Source organism: Crocuta crocuta, unplaced genomic scaffold, assembly GCF_008692635.1.
Source record: "Crocuta crocuta isolate KB4526 unplaced genomic scaffold, BGI_CrCroc_1.0 scaffold248, whole genome shotgun sequence".
In the NCBI taxonomy this organism is placed as follows: Eukaryota; Metazoa; Chordata; class Mammalia; order Carnivora; family Hyaenidae; genus Crocuta; species Crocuta crocuta.
Window position 1 is genome coordinate 5,705,556 of NW_027532409.1, and position 5,183 is coordinate 5,710,738.

Consider the following 5,183-nt stretch of genomic DNA (forward strand, 5'->3'; position numbering starts at 1 on the left):
CCGGCTCTTGTCAAGGTCCCAGCAGCCTCCGAGTCATGCTATGCAGGGAGCACTTTTCTGCTCTCATCTTCCTCCAGCTTCTCCACCACTTGACAGTCTGGTCTGGTGTCTGGGCCTCCAGACAACACATTGCTGCGTGTTCTCTGCTACCTCACTGGCTGCCCCCTCTTGGTCTTTTGTGGCTGGCTTTTCCTTTTACCCACTTTCTAGAACCAGGAATTCTTTATTCTTTTTTTTAATGTTTTATTTACTTTTGAGAGAGAGAGAGAGAGAGAAGAGTGTGGGTGGGAGAGGGGCAGAGAGAGAGGGGGACAGAGGATCCAAAGTGGGCTCTGCCCTGACAGCAGAGAGCCCCACACGGGGCTGGAATCACGAACCATGAGATCATGACCTGAGCCAAAGTCGGATGCTCAACTGACTGAGCCATCCAGGCGCCCCTAAAAACAGGAATTCTTAACTTCCTGCTTGTGGGCTAATTTTTCTTTTCGCGATAGATGGTCTCCCAACATGCCCTCACCTGGTCCCCTAGATTTAAATATTGTCCAAATGCTGATGACTCTTCATGACTCCAGAGCAACTAGAGTGAACTGTTTTAAACACAAATTAGATTCTATCATGCCCCCGCTTAGAGTCTCCAGTGACTTGTCACTGCTGTAAGAATAAAGCCCCTGCCCAGGGCATGCCTTGGCTCCTCTCCAACTTTAACTTGTCCTTTACTGTCCATCACCCATCAAGTCCCAGTCACGTTGACCTTCTCACTTCCTTAAACATCTATCAAGCTTGTCCCTCCTCTGGAGCCTTTGCCCTGCTGTTCCCTCTGCCTGAATTCTTAGTCTGGCTCTCTGAATAACACAGTGTGTGTGTGTGTGTATATATATAATATGTATATATGTATACACACATATATTTTTAAATGTTTATTTATTTTTGAGAAAGAGAGAGCAAGCAGGGGAGGGGCAGGAGAGCAGGGGATAGAGCACCCCAAGAGGGCTCCATGCTGATCGCTGTGAGCCCAATGCAGGGCTTGAACTAACAAACCATGAGATCATGACCTGAGCTGATGCTGGGCGCTCAACCAACTGAGCCACTTAAGCTCCCATATATATGTATGTTTTTTAATTTTTATTTTAAGTAGGCTCCTTGCCCAATGTGGGGCTTGAACTCATGACCCTGAGATTAAGAGTTGCATGCTCTACCGACTAAGCCAGACAGGCATCCCTGAATAACTCAGTTTATTTATTTTATTTTATTTTTTAGGACTTTTATTTTATGCTTATTTATTTTTGAGAGAGTGAGAGTGCGAGGGAGATGTGGGGAGGTGGGGAGGGGACAGAGGATCCAAAATGGGCTCTGTGCTAACAGCAGAGAACCCTGATGAGGAGCTCAAACCCACAAACTGTGAGATCATGACCTGAGCCAAAGTCAGATGCTTAACCTACTAAGCTACCCAGGTGCCCCTGGCACCCCAAAGTTTTAGGGCTTTACATTTTTTTAAATTTAAATTTTATTTTTAAATTTATTTTTGATTTTAGAGAGAGAAAGAGCAGATGAGCAGGGAAGAGGGGCAGAGGGAGAGGAAAAGAGAGAGAGAGAGAGAGAGAGAGCGAGAATCCTAAACAGGCTCCATTCTCAGCATGGATTATGACCTGAACCAAAATCAAGAGTTGGAAGCTCAACTGACTGAACCACCCCAGGAGCCCAGGGCTTTTTTTTAAAAAACTCAATTTAAGGGGCGCCTGGGTGGCTTAGTCAGTTAAGCGTCCGACTTTCGCTTAGGTCATGATCTCACGGTTCGTGGGTTCGAGCCCCGCGTCGGGCTCTGTGCTGACTGCCAGCTCAGAGCCTGGAGCCTGTTTCAGTCTGTGACTCCCTCTCTCTCTGACCCTCCCCTGCTCATGCTGTCTCTCTCTCTCTCACCTAGAAATAAATAAAACATTAAAAAAATTTAAAAAAAAAAAATCACCTCCTCTTTGAAGCCTTCTGGAATTTAGTCTCCAAGCAGTTTACATCATGTCGGTCAATTTAGCAGCTTGAATGGGAGGAAATAAACTGTTTTTCCCACTGGGTAACCAGCACCATTTCTCACAATCTTTTTCTCTTTTAATTTTTTTAATGTTTTATTTATTTCTAGGAGAGAGAGAGAGAGAGACAGCGTGAGCAGGGGAGGGTCAGGGAGAGAGGGAGTCACAGACTCTGAAACAGGCTCCAGGCTCTGAGCTGGCAGTCAGCACAGAGCCCGACGCGGGGCTCGAACCCACGAACCGTGAGATCATGACCTAAGTGAAAGTCGGACACTTAACCGACTAAGCCACCCAGGTGCCCCACCATTTCTCACAATCTGATATATAATTCTTATAATCATTTGTTGCTTCATTCCGTCTTGCGTAGAGCTTTATGCCGCATACCCTGTGTGCCTGAGCTGAGTATCACCTATTAGTGCAGCACAACAGACTGTGAAGCTGGATGACCCTGGGATCCAATCCGTCTCAGCTCCGCCACTTCCAAGCTATGTGACCTTGGTCAAGCATTCCAGTTATCCATGGCTGCGTAACAAACTACCCCAAAACTTAATGGCTTAAAACAACAATATTTATTTGGCAGTTTGGGACCGCTTATTTCTGCTCTACTTGGCATCGGCTGGGACAGCTCCAGGGCTGGGGGCTGAATCGTCTGAAGGTTTATTCTCTCCCGTGTCTGGTGGCTAGCAGGGAACCGAGCTGGAGTTGGCTGGGACGCCTTCACTAACCCCTCCATGAAGCCTGGGCTTCCTCCCAACATGGTAGCTGGGTTCCAAGGTGAGTGGATTGAGAGCGAGTAAGCAAGCATGAGCGCATGAGAGAGAGTGAATGGCCTTTTTAGGAGCCAGCCTTGGAAGTCACAGGATCACTTTTGCCATTCTCTGTTGGTTGAGGCGGTCCCAGAGGCCTACTCAGGTTAAAGGGGAGGGAATATAGATCCCGTCGCTCAACTGGAAGAAGGTCAATGCCACACTTAAAAGGAGTGATTGGATGGGCTGTGTATTGCTGGGCCTATCTTCGAAAAATGCAATCAGCCGCAAGAAACTCCTGACCTTTCTGAGATCCTCTACTGAAGTGTTGAGCACAGAGCCAACGGTCAGTGAGTGCCCAACGGTCAGGAAGCTGCAGACAGTCTCCCTGCCGCCATGTTGCCCATTCTGGACTCCCAGCAAGTCCAGGTTTACCTGGTCTGAACCGAGCCTGAGTCCAGAGCCCCTACCTAGGCCCATGCCACCTCTGGAGCCCTCCCCACCAGGGCCTTGTGGCTGGGGCTACACTGTAGATTCATGGCTCCTCAAATCCAAAGGCCTTCAGAGCAGGGAGGGCCCTCAGCCTCCTTCTTAGCCGTCAGTGTTGCGACCCAGGATCGTGGTAGAGCCAGGACTTGGGCCCAGGTCCAAGTGGGGAGATCCAGGCCACTCTAATCTCAGGACCACCAGTGCGGCCATGGGTGTGTCAGGAGCGGCTAAGCTGGCCCCGTGTAGCATGTCGCCTGCCTGGATCCACCATCCAACATCTCCAAACTTAGATAATGCATAGAGGAGAAACTGAAACACAGAGAAGGTAAACCATTTCTAAGAACTCTGTAGCATCTCTGTGCCAGAAAAGGACCAGCTTACAAGAAATGGAGGCATCAGAGCTGGAAGGACCCTGTCACCTGTCACATTACACTAGACCGGGTGGGGACTCCGAGGCCCAGGAGGTGGGAAGGCTTTGCCCCTGTGCCACACAATACCAGCTTTGTGGTATTTTGTGTGATGACCCAATTGTGGCCCATCTCCCCCCTATAGTCTACGCTCCATGAGGTCAGGAATGCACCGATGACAAGTCCACTCATCGTCCTATCTGGTGCCTATGGACCAGGTGAGTGTTCACTGGGAACAGGGGAGCTGGTGGCTTGCCGGGATGGGGTGGGAATACTTGCTAGGTGGCCCTGCTCCACGTGTCTCTGGGGCCACCTGGAGGAAAAACCTGGGGGTGGAGGGGGCACACACACACACCAGGACAGCCCAGAACAGGATGAAGCCATGGCTCAGGTGAGAGGGCATCCCCCAGTATTCACTGCTGTGAGGGAGTCATGAAGCCGACCTGATGCCAACCGAATGTCAAGGGCAGGGGAGGTGACGAAACATGATTGGGGAGGGTGGGGGAAGGGTGAGGGGAGGGTGGGGGGCGGGAGAGGAGGTGGAGGAAAAGGAGAGGAGGCAGGAACGGGGTGAGGGGAGAAAAGGCTGCAGAGGGGTGAAATAACCCTGCCCCCCTCTCCAGGTCGCAAAAGGGGGTGCCACTCTGAAGGGGCAGCCGAAAGACTTAAAACTGGCTCGGCCCAGCGGTGGCTCGTCGAGGAAGAGGAGTGGCGGCAAGGAGCGGGGGAGGGGAAGGAGGCGGGAAGGTGTGATGGACACGGGAAAACCAACAACACGGCCAGAAGCACAGCCCTGGAGGGGAAGAAAGGAAACCGCCGGAGCCGGCGCTCGCGGGCTGCCCGGGGCTGCCCTGGGGAGGAAACGTGTGGGGATCAGGATAATTGTCCTCAGTCCGTGCCAGTCCCTAGCGGGGTCAGAGCCTACTCCCAAAGCATCGCAGGTCTGATACCTCATAACGGGCAGCCTCCATTTTAGCCGTGCAGGGTCTGAAAGCGGGCTGGGCTTGGAGGGAGTAAATGTGAGATCCCTGCTTGTCAGGTGTGCAGAGCTGGGCGTGCACCTAGGGCTGCACGGTCCCTGCGCCTGTAAGAGGGAGGCGGAGGTAGAAGCACCAGAGCACGCCCTGGAGGTGTGAGGTCTGCGGTCTGCGTTCCATCCTAGCCTCGCCACTGACTTTGCGCTAATCGCGTGTCTTCCCTAGACTTCAGTTTACGCATCTGTACAATGGGATAATTGGTCTTGCTTTGCAAGGTTGAGGGGGGCGGAGTTCGCGCACGCTCCGCACAGCCGCGAGGGGCGAGGCACCGGCGGCGTATATGGATGCTGGCTCCGGCGATCTGAGGTCGGCCCGGCCTCCGCCTGGGAGTCCCCTCCCTCGCCGCTCCCGCGGCCCCTGCCCGGACGCTGGGCGCAGGGGAGCCGCGGCCGGGTGCGTTTCCCAGGCGGGCAGGGGAGGGGGCGGCGGAGGGGAGGAGGAGGGAGCCNCCGCCTGCCCCTCAGTGCCTCGCTCGCCTTCTCC